At 40.3% G+C, this 18,766-nt stretch overlaps 1 protein-coding gene across 1 annotated transcript in view; it reads left to right on the forward strand.

The window, feature by feature from the left end:
- ESRRG (estrogen related receptor gamma) overlaps positions 1–18,766 on the forward strand; it is a 568,127-nt gene that overhangs the window by 101,145 nt on the left and 448,216 nt on the right. The gene's annotated exons all lie outside the window — the stretch shown is intronic.

The raw sequence follows: 18,766 nt of genomic DNA on the forward strand, positions 1-18,766 counted from the left end.
ATGCTAATTCTGTGCCCACAGACCAAAACTTTGAAGGACAGGTCCTTGTCATTGGACTCCTCGAGAAACAGCAGAGCAGAAATAAAAATAGACCATTGACCAAAAATATCCCTTTCCAACTGAGAAGTTTTAAAGGGCTGCTGCCCATTTTTCTGTTTAAAAAATTATAAACCAGCCTTTTTATTCTTTACTTTGAGAACTTTGGAGACTAATGTATATGTGGTTTAGGAATAGAAATATTATGATTCTCAGTTTAAGAGATGTTGAGATCTTTTTAGTGCTATTTTTTTTCTCCTTTGGAAAATTAATTATCTGCAAGGGTCAAGTTCAGGTTATTGTCACGTCAGGCATTTCAGAGGCTCAAGGCAGTTAGTAATTTTTTGGAAAGATGAACATAGTTGGAAATTACCTACTTTTTTTCTTTAAATAAACAGAAATGTTAATGATAATGATTGCAATTACCATAATCATTTCTCTCCACTTTAGCTTTAAGCTCAGGAATTACACTGTTTGTGTAATTTTCAGGTTTGTGACTGATTTTCAGTGTTGTAACCAGTGGGGTGGGGACACTTATGGCAACATGGTTTGGGGCAGTGCCTGATCACGAACTACGTTAAAAACGAGGCATACATTTAACTGGTTCGTGAAAATCAAGGATGTTGTCAGAATGCAGGGCTAGATTTGGAATCCGTTTCTTCCTTCTTGCTTTCTTTTCTTCTTTAACATACATTTATGAATCCAGCACTCTCCTGGGCACACAGCAGTGAATAAAGGAGACAGAAGCTCTGCCCACATTGAGCTTACATCTGGGAAGAAAGCAAACAAAGAAGGATAATAGGCAGTATGTCAGATGATAGGAAAAACTAGAGAGAGGGAAGGAAGGTGGAGATGTACTTTTCACTACGGTGGTCAGGGAGGACTCCACTGAGATGACATTTGCAAAAAGACCTGAGGAAGCTGCCGGAGTAGTTATGTGGCTGGTGGGGAAGGGTGTTTCCCTGTAGTGGGAACAACAGATGCAAGCGCCCTGAGGAAAGGAGGTGCGTGATATGTTCAGGGAAAGCGAGGTCAGCAATGGAGGGAAGTATGCCGGAGAGAACAGTAGGAGGTAATGACAGGGAAGAAATAGGGTCAGGGCTACATGCGTGGGTTGTTTAAGTCCCTGACAAGGCTCTGAATGAGATGAAGCCATTTTTTGGGGAGGATTTTGATGAGAGGAGTGACATGATCTCACTTACTTTGTAGAGGATCATTCCAGCAGCTGTGTAAGGAGTAGACTGAGGAGAGGCAGGGGAAGAAGCAGAGAAACCCACTAGGAGGCAACTGCACAAATCTAGGGGACAGGGGACAGTGGCTTGGACCCTCGAGGTACACATGGAGGTGAGAAGAAGTGATTAGGGTCTCTGGATATACTTTGAAGGAGGTGCCAACATGATTTGGTGGTGGTTTGGATGGGGGTAAGAGAGAAAGAAAATCTTTGAACTGCAGGCTCTCATCCCACAACCTTGAAAACCTGAGACAGTTTCTCACTCTCCTGTCAGGGATAACAACAAAAACATAGATGTGCACTTTGTTGTCCTTTAAAAATTGGAAAGCTTTTATTTACATTATTTTGTTGAACTTAGGCAGTAGGTTTTTTTTTTTTTTTCTTAAAGATTTTATTTATTTATTTGAGACAGAGAGAATGAGAGACAGAGAGCATGAGAGGGAGGAGGGTCAGAGGGAGAAGCAGACTCCCTGCCGAGCAGGGAGCCCAATGCGGGACTCGATCCAGGGACTCCAGGATCATGACCTGAGCCGAAGGCAGTCGCTTAACCAACTGAGCCACCCAGGCACCCTAGGCAGTAGGTATTAACTCATCATTCAAACTAAGGAACGGGTAGATGCCCAGTGATATTAAATACTCTGACCAAGGTTATATAGCTGGTCAGTGGCGGAGCAGACACTTAAGCTCAGATTTCATGCAGATAATCTTCCTTATTAAGTGCTGGGACCATAGCTTCTGGTGTTCCAGCATTTCAGTTATCTGAAGAGTCCTTTGAGGACCTAAGTCAATGCAAAACATCTCAGATACTACTGTTAGGAATTCTTATGGTAGGTGAACATGTATTATCTTTTGTCTGTGAAGACAGAGGTGCTGACCCACAGTAAAGTACATCTGGCCATGAACTTGGTGTTCTTTTTTCTGGTAACTAGCAACTGATTTACCCAGTTTGGGCCACTGCACGCTCATGTAGTGACTCTGATGTACTCCACTGGCAGTTATCTGTGGTTTAGGAATGCCTTCTGAATTATGCATAGAAATAGAGCAAGATTCATTAGCTTAACCAACAATTAAAAATATGACTTTGGGGCGCCTGGGTGGCTCAGATGGTTAAGCGTCTGCTTTCGGCTCAGGTCATGATCCCAGGGTCCTGGGATTGAGTCCCGCATCGGGCTCCCTGCTGAGCGGGGAGCCTGCTTCTCCCTCTGCCTCTGCCTCTCTCTCTCTCTCCCTGTCTCTCACGAATAAATAAATAAAAATCTAAAAAATAAAAAAATAAAAAAAAATATGACTTTGACCACTGAGAGTTAGAATGCTAACCAGCTAATGAACTTCTAGTTACCATCATTTTATGGGTGCAGGTGACGACTGGCATTGTTTTAGCATATCAAATGCTTTCGCAGTTGAGCCAACTGGGCACACTTCTTGGTCTGATGAGTGGATGTAGGGCTGAAGAGCAAGTTGGACTATCTATTAATGGAAAATATTATAAGTAGGGGAAAAAAAAGCCCTACCAATTTAGTTCATCAGAGGTAATAATATCTAAACACCTTAACCTCAAAATCATTAGTCTTGAATATCTCAATCAATATGGATTCTCTCAAAAGTCAGTTTGCTGCTACAAATATGATTGTTTAATAATTCACAAGTTGTGGGCCTTCAGGCTAGAAAAGGTGAGTGTAGCTGAAGGAAAAGAGGTAATCTCCACCTCAGATAAGATTTCAATTAAAAGAAGAGAACGTCTATGAAATAGAGTTTAATGTTAGACGTGACAGTCGCGTGTATGTGTGTGTTGAGCTGTATGTCCTCCTGGGGAGATATCCGTTTAGTTCAGTTTCATTGTTTGCTTTCAGATCAGAGCTATTTAGCTCTTTTCCTGAAGTATCATAAATATTTTATTAAAATGTAGCAAATTTTGGTTTTACTTACTAGATTAAAAACAATAATTTTAAATAGCTAATGACTGGTGCCAAATCATACAGACATTTTTCTCTGCAGTATTGGAGAGAAAGGACATATGAATCTTATGAGGCATTTTGGTAACTGTTTCGTGGCTTTTCTTTTTTTATATCCGAGAACGTGATACTGTTTTGTTAATTTTGCCTTTGGAGTAGCCCTTGCCTGATGTCATCAGTTTGGATCCCGTGAATTTCCAGTCCTTGTAATTCTTCCAAACATGTCACTTTCATGATAAATCTGTTCACTGAAAAGGTGTTTTTAAGCCTGGCTTCATGAGAGCTCTCCCTTATCCTGCAGTTACACAATGTGGACATACCAATTACTAATGGTTCTTATAGGTTGCGCTTTGATTCTCCTCACTCTATTCTCCATCAAGAATCTTCTGGCTTAAGAATCTCTTTAAGCTGTTGTGAGGAGAGATCGTTTTTTACATATTTTTTTTCCTCAAACAGCAGTTTTTGCAGCCATAGACTAAAATGTTCCTTCTACGTTACCTTACAATGGAATAGATAGCTATTGGAACGGGGGTTGTGGGGGTCACTGCTATACACCCAGGAGAATGTCCTGTCACCTGAATGACTTGGTCCTGCCCCCACCCTGGGCCACACCCCCATGTAGGGCTGGGTGACCTTTCTGTCTATTTGCATAATCTTCCTTCCTTGGATTTATTCTCCATGCCTGGGTCAAAAAATGGGGCTCATTAATAAACATTTATTGAGCACCAACAGAGTATTATGTTCCAAATATATTCCCTTCCCTGTAGGCTTGGAATCTACAATTTTGGCTCCCAGCAGTCACCTCTGCCCTGATTTTGAGAAGAGTAAGTTATCTAAGCAATTGAAAGGACATTCAAATATTTGTGAACTTCAAAGGGAGATAGTCCTTCATCTAAAATGTCCTTTTAGATGGTTAAAATTTCTAAATATTCTACTTGTCTAGTAAAGTCCAGTGAACTGTGAGTTTCTGGGATGCAGATAACCCTGATAAGGTTAAAAATATTAACACTCATAGATAATAATTAGGTTATCAAGTTAAAAGCATCTGTTCAGTTAGGTATGAGGACTTTAGAGAGAGAGAGAGAAAAAAAGAACCTCATAAAAATTGAAGAACATCGTCAAGGTCATTGGCATATAATTTTTAAAGTCACTTGGGCTAGGTGCTGTTGTGCTAAAAATTCGATCAGTAGGCAAAGTTGAAGAAGACACTGTGTTGTTAGGATGTGTGAAGCTTTTTACTGAAGCATGATACATAATTGGAAATGCCTTTAGCAAATTCGTGTTTTAATGGGAAAATACTTTGTCATGCAGTTTTTCAATTAGTATTCACTAATTCAGATTGGTTTATCATTTAGCCAACTGCACAGTAGATTTTTAGTGATGCATTTTCTCATCTTCATTTTTATTTGTGGATTTTCCAGTTGATAGTAAAATTTTCAGTGCCTTCACTAATGTTTCTGCGAGTGGTTCTTGGCACTTTTCTGCCTCTTGCAACACCTGAAGAGTAAATTAAAGACATCACCATCAGTGGCTCAGTTGAACCTGATTTGGTGAAGGGTTATGGGATTGGAGCTGTTTGAATTAGAATCTGGGGTAGGGAAAGGGATGCATTTTAATTTGAAATAAAGGTGTTGATTCTTTTATGTGCCCTTCTCCTTTCCCCTCAGATTCAGAGGAATCCACCCATTTCAGTTTTGAAAGGCATCCTCCATCTCAGATTTAATATTCTTCTTTGCAGATTTCTGTATGAGGGCCCATAGTCCAAAATGTGTTTCCTAAACAGTAGGCAGGCAATCACTTAAGTATTTCTTAAGCACTGAAGGTGAACTCATCATTAAACCAGCTCAGAGGCTGCAGTCAATAGAAACATAAAAGAGATTCTCTAATTTTTTTTGTCGTTTTTTTTTTTTACAATTTGGTGGAAGAAAAGGCTAACCAAAAATCAAGTTTCCTGGCCTCTGTAACAGACTTCAGCATCCATTTATTCATTATTTAACGAATACCTCCACAGATGCATTCCTGCTGTGAGAATATTTCATGTTTAAAAATTGCCCTTTTAGGGGCGCCTGGGTGGCTCAGTTGGTTAAGCGACTGCCTTCGGCTCAGGTCATGATCCTGGAGTTCCGGGATCGAGTCCCGCATCGGGCTCCCTGTTCGGCAGGGAGTCTGCTTCTCCCTCTCCCTCTCCCCCCTCTTGTGCTCTTTCTCTCTCTCACTCTCTCTCTCAAATAAATAAATAAAATCTTTTAAAAAAAATTGCCCTTTTAGGGGCGCCTGGGTGGCTCAGTCGTTAAGCATCTGCCTTCGGTTCAGGTCATGATCTTGGGGTCCTGGGATCGAGCCCTGCATGGGGCTCCCTGTTCAGTGGGGAATCTGCTTCTCTCTCTCCCACTCCCCCTGCTTGTGTTCCTGCTCTTGCTATCTTTCCCTCTGTCAAATAAATAAATAAAATCTTAAAAAAAATTGCCCCTTTCCCCCATTAGAATAGAAGTTTTATGAGGATCGAGAACTTTATGGCTTTGTCTTATTCCTCAGCTTAGAATAACAACCGGCACATAGTAGAAATTCTATTATCTATTTGTTAAATGAATGCATGAGTGATTGCATAAGTGATTAAATATGTACTTAAGGAAGATTTCTCAAACAAACTGACAGGTATTCTGAAACCTGAAGGTTCAATAGGCGCTAGTCTAAGAAGAGGGAAGAGTAAATAGGAGAACATTTCTTGCAGAAGAAAAAGTGGATGGCAATAGTATTTAGTAGCACCCCCTCACAATGAACTACTCAGGTGCTAATCTAACAAAATGTGTACTAGATCTCTATGAGGAAAATGAGAAAACTCTGATAAAAAGAAATAGAAGAACTAAGTAAATGGAGAGATATCCCTTATTCATTTCAGGGGCCTCAGGAAGATGCTTAAATGAGGAGACTAGAGCCAGAATGTTGAGCAGGGATGTGAGGAAGGGCGAAGAGTCCCTCAGGGTAGCTAGGTAGCTAAATCACAGGTGAGCCTGCACTCACTGAGGGCATATAGCTTCCCAGGTGGGAGGGTCGGGTTTCTCTTCTCTGATCCAGTCCCCCTGGTCTCTATTTACAAGATGGCTATTATGAAGTAGAGGTGGTGCCCAAGGGTTTGGAAGAGTGAAGATGAGGAAATGGACTTGCTAGGGAGGATGAATCCTCACTTTGTTCACAGTACCAGAATTATAATCTATGAACAGCCTGGGCGACTATCCGGTGCACCGTTTGAAGCAAAATTAATGGAAACAGTTAGTCCTTTGGGGAGACTTTGTACTCCATTCTTCCCTTATGATAAGATTTCTATGAAAACGTGCAGGTCAGGGATGATAGAGAAATGCAAGGATATTCCTAACATTTACTGGGCTAGGGCAAGAGCGCACATGGAGGCTCACATACTGCAATTGCTTGAAAGCTACAAATCAACCTAACAAATAAATAAAGTGCCTGTTGTTGTACTTCGATGATACACCATCATGGATCCTTTTTACTTAAAGTGTGATACCGGCCAAACCAGTATCATGGAGCTCATTAGAAATACAGACTTTAAGGACCTACCTCAGATTTACTGAGTCAGAATCTACATTTTAACAAGATCTCCACATACTTTGTTTGCACATCCAGCTTTGAGAAACACTGCTCAAAGTGACCTGGAAGGCCAGGTTCTAATGTATAGTCCTCAGACTTCTTGGAGTGATGCCCTAGAACATGACAACATGACAAGACCTGTCTCTCAACCCCCATCTCCTATCCTGACTCCCTTTTCTTTCCATTCCTCACTCCTTCCAGTATCTCAGAGTGCCTTGTGCACACATGAATGAATACCCCAGTCTGCACATTCATACCCATTGAAATAGTTACTCTTTGGCTTCCCTTCGAGCCTAGGAATGTACTGTTGGCAGGAGAGTCAGACATTGGGAGGATGGGTTCAGGCCTGAACCCTTCAGGATTAGGTTGATAGGGCTAGAGAATTCCAGGGTCCCAGGACTTAGAGGGTCTAGAGGTTGAACATAGACTCTAGGTGGGCATATCCCCATGACCCTATAGACTTCTTGTGCTATGGAAAAGGGCAGGGCTCAGGTAAGAGCCCTTGCTCTGGTCTAAGGGTAATATTGGATAAATGTATCTTTTTCTCTGGGTATGAGATTATGGTGGTGATGGCATTCAAGCTAGAGTGTCTTCAACAAAATGAGGTGATGAATAGATGGAAACGTGCCCTAGAAAACTCATCTACACATTAAAAACATAGAGCTGTTGAAAGGCATCCAGGATCACCAGACACCTTAGGGGCTGACAACTCTTAACTGCGGTCTGAGTTTCCTGTCATTCAGGAGGAAAGAAATGTTGTGAGCGATTTAGGAGACTGACCCCTGCCATAGTGAATCTGAGGAGTGTGTGTGTGGGGAAACGTGTACAACTTTTCAGTTGCATATTTGACGTGCCCATAATAAATTTGACTTGCATTTTCACGATTAGTCCAAAGCTAGCTCCCTAAAAGATATTCTGTACCCTCTTTCAAAATCTGATTCTCCATCAAATGGAATTTCTTTAAAAAAAAAAATGTAATGAAATGTGATTAGTGCAAATGTCTGTGAAATTTATTGTACTATTAAAATCCTATTGGGTCTTTGTTTATGAAATGTATTTTTCTGTATTTGAGGTTTAGGGAGGCTTGATAATGAGGCTTTGAAGATTCATGGCCTCTTTTCTATGGCTTAATTTAGGCTCTATATCAAATATGTAAAATAACATTATATCTTCCCACCACCTCTGTGGGTCATATATTTTGTTACTATTTCCCTGCCGAGTTTTTTTTTTTTTCCTCTTCTCCTTTTATAAATACAGAATTACTAATAGGAGGAACATTTTTAATATAGAGAGCCATTATCTAGAGCAGAGAGGAGTAAGTGTGGATGATGACTCCTCCTTCCAAGTCTACTTGTAGGGTTAGGTGGACACATAGTGGTTTGCATTCAGTGTCAGCTGCTACCCTCATCTCTCTGTACAACTCATTCATTCTGTTTTAGGAACTGTGCATTTCATGATGTACTGTGCGTACCTAATCTCCCCGTGGCCCCATCATTCAGTTTGATGACCTGCTCATCAGAGTTGCCATTGGCCTACAGAAATGGACATGCATGGTCCACTCTGTGAGGAGAGAAAGGTGCTGGCAGCACGCCTGTGACTTAAGGAATCATCTGTGGTTTTTGACCCTCTATCCCTTCTTTAAGCAATTCTTAGGTCCTGTGATTTTCTTTTTTCTTAACCGACATTGCACCAGTGACTTCACATTGCTCTAAGGAGAAAGACCAAAATCTTAAACACGGCCTGAAAGTCCCTGTCCGGTTTGGCCTTACCTACCTCTCTCACCTCAGTTTGCCCCTTTTCCCCACCCTGTGCACCTGCCCAGCTGCCTTTTTTTAGATCTTTGGACTCAACATACTGCCTTCTGCCCCAGGACCTTTGCACCTGCTGTTGTCTCTGCCTAGAAATCTCCAGTTTTTGCCTGGTTAATACCGACTGTTTCCTCAAATATCTGCTCTATCATCACATTGTGTTGGTCAAATTCCTTTATTGTACTTATTTTCAATAATGTGGCTTTGAGTAATGTCTGCCTCTCCAACTGGACTGAAACTCCTTGAGGTCAGAGACTGTGTCTGCTTTAGCTTTTCCTCTGTCTTCCTAGTACTTTCCCTAGAACTCTGCACAGAGTGGGTCCATATTGTCCCTTGTGGGAAGAATCAGAGAACACTGCAATTTTCCTCTTCCCTGAGTTTTTCTAAGGACAGCCCTGAATGTTTAATATTTGCCAACGTGTCATCAAATTACTTTTATACGTTGGTGACTCATTTAAAAATGCTTCATTTGGGAATAACGGAGGGGGATAGACAGGTGTTCATTCAACTTTTACAAGAGAGGGCCAGTAGCTACTTTAGAACTCTATGATTCGATGCTGTTAGGGTCCCAGAAAACACAAACAGAAGGCTGTTGTCAGAAGACTGAACTGGCTAAGGAATTTTATTAACTCTGAGCCCAATTTTTATCCTGGGTGGCACCAGAAAGTGCCACGTATTCTATACCTCTACCTCTGGGCAAGATTGTTTTAATTCCCTCAAGTGATGGTGGTTTTTACCTCAGAAGGCAACTCTGTTCCCGCCCTTAGAAATGGTGCCACGGTCTGAATGCTTTTCCTGCTGCCTAATATAAACTCTTCTTGCTATAATTTAATAAGCCTGTTCTCTTCATCCTTTCTTCAGGGAGAATCTGTTTGGATAATTATTCTTTACCTAGATGAATCACATTTATGTAGTGCCTTACACTTTACAAAATGTTTTAAGTACATCATCTCGTTGAATTTTTGAACAACTCAGGGAGCTGAGTGTTATTTCCTTCCCTCTCACAGAACAGCCCAGAGAGATGACAGAACTTACTCAGAGTCATGTGACTTGTACATGACGCAGAGGGGTCTTGAACCCAGGTGTTGGCGTTTCAAAACCCCAAGTTGTTTTCCCCGTATCAGGAGCCAACCTCGGTATGCAAGAAGAGTGATAGTCTACCTGATTCTTCTCTGGCTTATGACTATCATGTCATATTAATGTATGTTTTCTCTGTTGCTGTTTTCCACACCTGCCTTCAATGTCCCTGTTCTTTTCTGAGCTCTGTGGTTTCTATGTGTGATATTGGCTATCTAGCCCTGAAATACAGTGTCTTAAAAAAAGCAACAACGAAACTTTGGAATGATTAGGTGTCAAGGATTCCTTCCATAGTGTACTTCTGTTCATGCCTTCTGGTGTGTTCCTGGCTTTGTTGTTTAACCCCACGATTTGTTAGCCTAACAGTGACTTTTACAATTTAGCATAAAAAAAGAAGGTCCCTGCTTGTGGGAACCCAAGATCTAATGGATGAGGTGACAGAGGCCGGGCTTTACAGATTGACTATCTAGGCTGACGTGTTCATTTATATCCCTCTGTCTGTCATGCCTTCATGTGGGAACATATTTTTAAACATACACAGACAAGGGAGTTTTAAGCACTTAGGTCTACTAAGCCCTGTCTTCTTAGAACGAAAATAGAGAGGAAATTGGAAAAAGTCGAAGACTTACCCAGAAGGAACCCAGTCAGGTGGAATTAAGCAGGTCCCCCAACCTTTGGTGGTGCGTGGACGACACTGGGGCCTCCCACTGCGGTCACCAGCCTGTGGTGGCCCTGCCCCCCATCTGTAGTACGAGGGCTGCTCCCTCACATTCTTCAGCAACTTCCTTCCCCTCTCTAGTTCTGTCCATTCCTTTGTGTTTATTCCATCATTTAGAACTAGAACAAAGCTTAAAGCATGAACTCAGGAGAACAAAGCATTGCCAGTTTTTCTTTATTTGGACTGTATACTTGAGGCCAAGTTTGACTCTTACTTTAGAATCATTAACAAGTAGATTAGGTAAAATAATGGCAATAATGATCTTGTAAGAAGAACCATACTAGGTCATTCTTTTAAAATGAATAATCTGTAGTAAAGATTATGTCACAATTTATTTTGCGTGTATATATGTGTGTGTGTGTGTGTGTTTCTCCTTTAGCCAAATGGTTTTCAGTCGCAATTACTGAAGGTTCAATGACTTTCTGGTTCAACTGAATTAAAAAACTTGAATGAAGTTTTACTAGTATCAGTCTTTGCTGTCATACAGGTGATTGAGAACACGATGTATGTTACAACAATGCCACCTATAGCCAGTAGCCTTTGTGTGAACCAAGGTAAAATTTTACATAAGCTGCAACAGAAAACAGCTTAAAATAAAAGTCTGCTCATCAACAGTGTTTAGGGAGTGCCTACTCCTCAAAGCACTAGGAAGAAATAGGCAAAGAAACAGTAAGGTACTCAGGTGGTAACGACTTCAGGGAAGATGGGACTATACTTAAAAAAGAAATCCTTAATAGAAAGAGATTTTATGTGTTGTAAACATCGTCTAAGAATAGTGGTTTCTCTGTTTACTTTCTTTATGGTATCGTTTGATGAAAAGATTTTCATACATTTAGTTAGGTAGAATTTACCAATCTTTTATGATTAGCACCTTCTCTGTTGTCAAAAATAATGTTCTTCTTCCTAACTGAAGGTCATAAAGATATTCTCTTATATTGTCTTAAAGTTTCAGAGGTTTGCTTTTCACAGTTTTGAATCCATCTGGAATTTGCTGCTGTGCATAGTATAAGGTAGGATTTCTTTTAAGGATAATCAATGACCTCAGTACAGTTGACTGAAATAGTCCATCCTTCCCCAAAGATCTGCAGGTTACTTTATTTTATTTTATTTTATTTTATTTATTTGACAGAGAGAGAAACAGCGAGAGAGGGCATACAAGCGGGGGAGAGGGAGAAGCAGGTGTCTCGCCGAGCAGGGAGCCCCATTTGGGGCTCGATCCCAGAACCCTGGGATCATGACCTGAGCCGAAGGCAGCCACTTAATGACTGAGCCACCCATGCGTCCCTGCAGCTTACTTTTGTTAGATACCAAGTTACCATCTGGCGTGGTCCTATTTCTAAGCTCTCTGGTTCCACTGATCAGTTTGTCTATCCTTGTATATATATCATACTGTTTTTTAAAAAGATTTTATTTATTTATTTGAGAGAGAGAGAGAGCACAAGCAGGGGGAGTGGCAGAGGGAGAAGCAGGCTCCCTGCTGAGCAGGGAGCCCAATGTGGGACTTGATCCCAGGACCCCGGGATCATGACCTGAGCCGAAGGCAGATGCTTAGTGACTGAGCCACCCAGACACCCTTTAATGTTTTATTTCTAATTCATATATGTATATATGTATTTTATACACACACACACACACACACATATACATGTATATGTATATAATCTAGGCAAACTGATCTAATACAGTCCAGTTTAAATCCTGGCTCTGGAACTGACTAGCTGCATAAATTTAACCAGTTCCTTAAACACCCTAAGCCTCCATTTCCTAATCTGTAAAGAGGGAATAGTCTCTCATGGGGTTCTTGTGAGGATTAATAGTTCCTAGCATATGGTAGGCATTCAGTAAAATTAGTTTATTTATCTATTATTGTTACTTTATTTAATATAGTTCCTAGCAAAGGTAGGCATTCAATAAAATTAATTTATCTATTTTATTATTACTTTATTTAATAGACTCTCTATACATGTGTGTACATGTATGTGTATAAATATAAATATATATAATTTTTCGGGGTGCCTGGGTGGCTCAGTCGGTTAAGCATCCAGCTTTTGATCTCAGCTCCAGTCTTGATCTCAGGGTCATTAAAATAAATTATTTTAATTTTTTAATATATATATTTAGTTTTTATATATATAAATTATTTTAATTTTTTCATTTTGTTCTAAAAAGTCTGGTTCATATGTTTACTTAGCCTCATTTTGAATTAAAAAACTTATGGATTTTAGATTTGTGTTTGGAAGCATAGTTATAAGGAATATTTTTCCTTTTAAATATATATGCACATTTTGAAGAGAAATACTGTATAGTTGAAGATTACAATTTCATGTGTTTAAGTTTGCACACAGTCCAGGCAGGCAGTCTTCTCAATACTTTTAGACAGTTAAAAATTTGTTCTAGGATCTGGGGATATGGTAACAAACAAAATGTTTGTGGAATAATGGATATACAGCAGCAAACAAAGATTTCCTACTCTCAGCTTACATTTTGGTAGAGGGAGATAAACTATAAACAATAGAAAAAAGAGAGAGAAGGAGGGAGAGATAGAAGGGAGGAAGAGAAAAGGGAGAGGGGAAGGAGGAAAGGAGGGAAGGAGCAAAAGTAAGTAAAAAATAAGTTTAAAAGTAATCAAATCTTAATGCTAAGTGTTATGAAAAAAAATGAAACTGCATAAGGGGAATAGATAATGCTGAAGATGTGGTTGCTGTTTCATGCAGAATATTCCAAAAGATACTAAAGGAAGTGAGTGAACAGGCAGGTGGAAATATTGGGTGGGAACGTTCCTGCAGAGGGCACAATGAGGAAGTTCTGGAATGGCACCTGCTGGGTTGTTGAGGACAGAGGAGGCTGCAGCAGCTGGAGCAGGCAGAACCGTGGTTGAGATGAGATCGTGGAGTTCCTTGGTGGCAAGTCGTGTTGTCTCTTGGTAGATGTTGTAAGATTATGACTTTTACTAAGTGAGCTGACATGCTCACTTGGATTGCTCTGAGCAGAGGAGTTTCAAAATCTGACATATTTTGAACCAGTCACTTGTTAAAATAGGCAGAAGACTTGAACAGATACATTAAAAGATAGACAAATGGTCGACAAGCACATAAAATATATTCGAAATCATTAGTTATCAGAGAAAGGTAAATTATACCCACAATGAGATACCATTCATATCCACTAGAATGGCAAAAATTGAAACAAACAAGCAAGCAACAACACCCCACCTACAACAACCAAATGTTTGTATGTAAAGAATCTGAACTTTCATTCATTGCTGGTGAATGTAGAAGATAGCACAACCACTTTGGAACACAGGTAGTTTCCATGAAATTAAAAATATCTACCCTATGGCCCAGCAAGTCTACACTCAGGAACAGTGAAAACTTAGGTCCGGAAAAAGAATTGCACAGCATCTTCATAGAATCTTTGTTCATAACAGCTAAAAACTGGAAACGATTCCAAATGCCCATCAATTAAAAAATGAATAAATTGTGGTCTATTTATATAGTGGAATACTGCTCATCAATAAAATGGTATGAACTACTAATACCCTCAAAACATAGGTGAATCTCATAAATATTGTGCTATGCAAAAGGAAACCAGGCACCAAAACGTGCATGATGCATGTTCCATTCATGTGAACTTCTGGAACAGGCAAAAACTAAGCTTAATTATGGAAATCAGAACACTAGTTCCCTTTGTGTGGGAGGTAATTGACTGGAAAGGGACATAGGGAAATTTTTCTGGGGTGATAGAGATGTTCTATAATTTGATTGAGATGGTTTTAAGGATGTATACATTTGTCAAAGCTCATCAATTTGTACTCTTATTATCTGTATTTTATTGTAGACACTAATTAGTAACTTAATATTTAGTTTAGAAAAAGAAGATAGTATCACTCTGGCTTCTTCATAGAGTATAAATTAAAGAGGGCCAGTATAGAGATAGGGAGACCACCTGGGATGTCATTGCAGTGGTCTAGGAGAGAGGTGATGGTGGTGTGATCAGGGTAGTAAGGATGAGGCAGTGAGGACTCAGCAGGCTCTAGATATAACTTAAAGGAAGAACCATATGGATTGTGACAAGTGGTGTGAGAGAAAGAGTCAAGGATGTTTCTCAAGTTTTTGGTCTGAGCAACCAGAAAATAGAAAATTTTGTGGAAGTGTAGATTTAGTGGAAGGATATAGTTCGTCAGGAGTTATTTTGGAAATTTTAATTTTGAGATGCAGAGTAGACATCCAAATGAGTTGTCCTGGGTAGGAAGATGGAGAAATAAGACTGGAGTTCAGATGAGACATCTTGGATAAGTTATAGATTTGGAATTTATCAGCATATTTATGGTATTCAAAACTGTGGAGTCTAGCTGTGAGCCTCTAGGGAGTGAGTGAAGAAGATGAAAGAAGAGGTCCAAGCACTTAGCTTCTTTAACAGTGAAAGGATGGAGAAATGAGGAATAATCAACAGAGGAGACTGGGAAGAAGTAACCAGTGAGGAAGAGAGCAAAAAGAAAGTGGGATCCCCAAAGTTCAACAAAGAAGGGTAGCTTCTTTGGCATCAGTTTTATCCATTGCTCAACACTTTTGGCATCCCAGCGATACAGTGCTTTTCATAACCTGTCTTTATAATCTGGAAATCTTTACCCCCATTAGGATTAAAAGTATAATTTTAAGATGATGGTAAAATACCAGGGTTTCATCATTTTTGTTTATTTTGTTGTATTTTTTTTTCAATTTGGTTTAAATTTTGTTTATTCCTTGATTGAAAACATTTGGCAGGTAGTTGATTGGCACAGGAATGACACAGGAATTGTTCACACCAGCCTCCGTTAGCTTTCAGAAGTTGACGATTTCTTTGGTCATAACTGTGCCATCAGCCATGTGACAGGCCGGCTTCTATGTATACAATGGCTTTATTTCCAGTGAAACACCACAGGGCAATACTTTTTTGAAGGCATTTTAGGAGATTCACATTTAAGTTAAAACCAACTCCATATGCTGTTGCCAATGCAAATAATTCCAATGAGGTGACAATCAGATGAACAGCTAAGTTCACACCTGCTGAGGCAGGATCACTACTGAGTTATCATAACTTTTTCCTCTGCCTGCCAGCTGGCAAGCGCCTTCATTGAGAAAACAGCACATATATTAACATGAACTGTATCCATTTATATATGACATCCTTGATATTCTGAGGCATGCATTGTATATACATTCGGAACCTGATTAAATAATCAGAATGTCGTTCAAAGGGTGGAACACTGAGTCCAGGATCATGAACTCATTTTATACGTTCCCTATTTCTGTAGGCCTTGATCAAGTCATTAGGAACTTTTAAGTGAATTATATTGAAAATTGCCTAATACATTCCACTCTTGTTTTCTTAGAACAGGCCAAGATTCATCATGTTAAATTAAGCAGCAAGAAAGAGGAATAACAATGGTATTTCCAGAGAATTGAATGAAGCAACCTGAAATAGGATTTGATGGCTTCAGGGCAGGGATAGGGATTTCTTGGGGAGTGTCTTCACAGAACTTTCCTAAAAATGGGCACCTGCAATGTGTGATATTTCTTCAATGGAGAGTGGTCAATGGGCTGTAGTCATGTCTTTAAAAAATGTGATTATACTGAATTATTACTTATGGCATTTTTTATCCATGCAGTATTGCAATTTAAAAAAATAATGATGGAACTCATATTAACAAGTCCCATTATGTCATAATTTTAGAAAAATGTCCAGAGATAGATGTTATGATGCAAACTTACTCATAAGCTAAAGAACCAAGATGACAGTTAAATTGATGTTTAGAGATAATCTCTCTTCCCTTTAGCAATTAAAATACAGGGTTGAGCATGGAGCCTGTAGAGAATCCTAAGTATTGACAGTAAAATGTAGCGTCTGGGCCATTTTTCAATTTTCATAAGCTTTTCAATGTTTTCCTTCCTCCTGGTCTTAGGATTTTTTTTCATTGCCCCCCAAATCGATCCATCATTAATGATGGACCATGTTATTGGTTTTAATATTTACAACTGTATCTGTAAAAAGGGCTTGGGTTTATTCATTTCTCCAAGCATTTTAAAATGAGACTTGAAAGAAGAGTTGAGCTACCTTTTATATTATTTTAAAATAATTTTGGCATTCCTTCTCCAGAGCCTTTGCTCGGACAGCTCTTTGGTTTATGATGACATCATGTCCTTTCAGAGACAACATTATTATGTCACTGAACCTGAAGTGCTGAGGTCAAAAGTACACGTGAAGTAACTATGGGCCTGGAAGACGATGCTTCAGTTCAAAGGAAAGCAAGCAGGGCTGAGAGGAAGGCTGAGGGAGTCAGGGCAGAGGGGCAAGAAAAGAAGAAAGGGAGCAAAGCAAATCCTGAATTATGCTCATGGGCATGAGCAGAAATTTTACTCTCAGCATTTTCCTACTATGCTTTGGGGAAATGCAAAAAAAAAAATAATAATAATAATGAAAGAAAAAAAAGCCAGCAAACCTTTAAAACTTCGCTCTATGGCATTACTCAGAGAGGTTTCAGAAAACAGAGGGGTTACATAAATGAGAGCAGGTGCGGTCGTGCAGAGGTAACTATTCAGCATATGTAAGTGCAGTTGGAAAATCATTGTCTTGCAAAGAATACTCGAAATTGGTCCCTAATGGCCTTGGTTTTTGTCATATGGTCTTGATTATAAGGCTAAAATTGCATTGCCATGCCTTTAGTGTGAACGAGATGGATGGATAATTATTACGTGCGCTGAATACCTTTCTGCAAGGAGGAACCAGGACACCCCTGGTCACTGGAGCCACCATTTCGCCTGGCTGTCAGAAAAGCTCGGAGCGGCCAATTCATCACTATACTGATGTGGAGGAGAAATGGAAATGTGCCCCTCTGGTTGGGTGTGCGCGCTCCCACATGCATGTACATCTGCAGATTGTAGGCAAACCAGAGCGGCCCAGTGTGAGGGATTGTGAGTCAACGTTCAGAGACGCAGTAGCATTCGTGGAAATGAGGGGTACAGAAATGAAACAGTGAGCTCTGTAGCAAACTGATGACTCTTGGTGGTGTCCACCTGCTAGGAGGTGGCACCAGAACAGTGCTAGGAAAGATTCGGGGCTCGGTTTGAAATGCTGCAGGACGTTTCAGATGATTGACAATAGGCGTTGCCAAGTAAACGGGAAATATTTGTAGAAGAGCGATGTGTTTAGAGACATGAAAAGGAAAAAAAAAATCTTCCCTTCCCTTCATTCATATGTACTTTTTAAACCAATTTTGCTGTTTTACAAGCTCTCGGGCTCCTCTCGGAAGGTGGGTGTATAATGGCCGGTAACTAGAATTCCAGCTGCTGTTGCTGCTGAGAAAGAGTCGTGTGCCTGTTTGATAGTTGCTGACCCCACCCTTTCTGGTGAGGACAGCAGAGGTGGGCACCGTGGGGAATCAGAGCAAACCCAGTGCTCTGGCCTGAGCGGGTAAGAAAGATTCAGGACCGCATAAGATCCCCAACCATGACCACGCGACTCATTCATCACGGGAATGTTTATTATGGATCCTGGCCTTGGAGGCTGTGGCTTCCCCTTTCCATGCGGCCCTTTGCAAAATATGGGCAATTAGCTACGAGGGCCCCTGCCTCGTCCACACTGAGCCTTGAACTTTGGGGCCAGCACTGGGGGGAGGAACAAATCACAGTCTGCTGAAGAGCTCATGGAGACGCTGATGTGAGAGCAGACACGGGTTTGAGAGAATAAGGTGCTGAGTCCAAAATCAACGTCTGGAAGTTTTCTGATTGTGGTATGGAACTTGCCATTCAAAGCCCAAACTGTGTATGTTCAGAGGGGTTGCATGAGTTGCTTGGTGAGCTAATTGGTCAATCACCCCAGCTATTCTGCTGTTGCTATTTTTGATTGTTTTCTTTTCTTTTTTTTTTTTTTTAAGATTTTATTTATTTATTTGACAGAGAGAGACACAGTGAGAGAGGGAACACAAGCAAGGGGGAGTGGGAGAGGGAGAAGCAGGCTTCCCACAGAGGAGAGAGCCCGATATGGGACTCGATCCCAGGACCCTGGGACCATGACCTGAGCCGAAGGCAGTTGCTTAACAACTGAGCCACCCAGGCGCCCCTTTTTGATTGTTTTCATGCAGCATGTATATTGTAATGTAAGGAGTAGCCAAAACATTAAGGATGGATGTTTCTTTGCAAATGGAAGAAAAAGAGGGGAAAAAGAAAACTGGAACCTCTCTCTTTATATATACACACAGGCAGAACCAATATATGGTGCAGGACCTATATGTGTGTATACGCATGCTATCTATGTACTACTGTGCAAAAGTACTTAATGGAAAGTATTAGAAAACCTATAA

Source organism: Mirounga leonina, unplaced genomic scaffold, assembly GCF_011800145.1.
Source record: "Mirounga leonina isolate KUSES-001 unplaced genomic scaffold, KU_Mleo_1.0 Mir_154, whole genome shotgun sequence".
NCBI lineage: Eukaryota > Metazoa > Chordata > Mammalia > Carnivora > Phocidae > Mirounga > Mirounga leonina.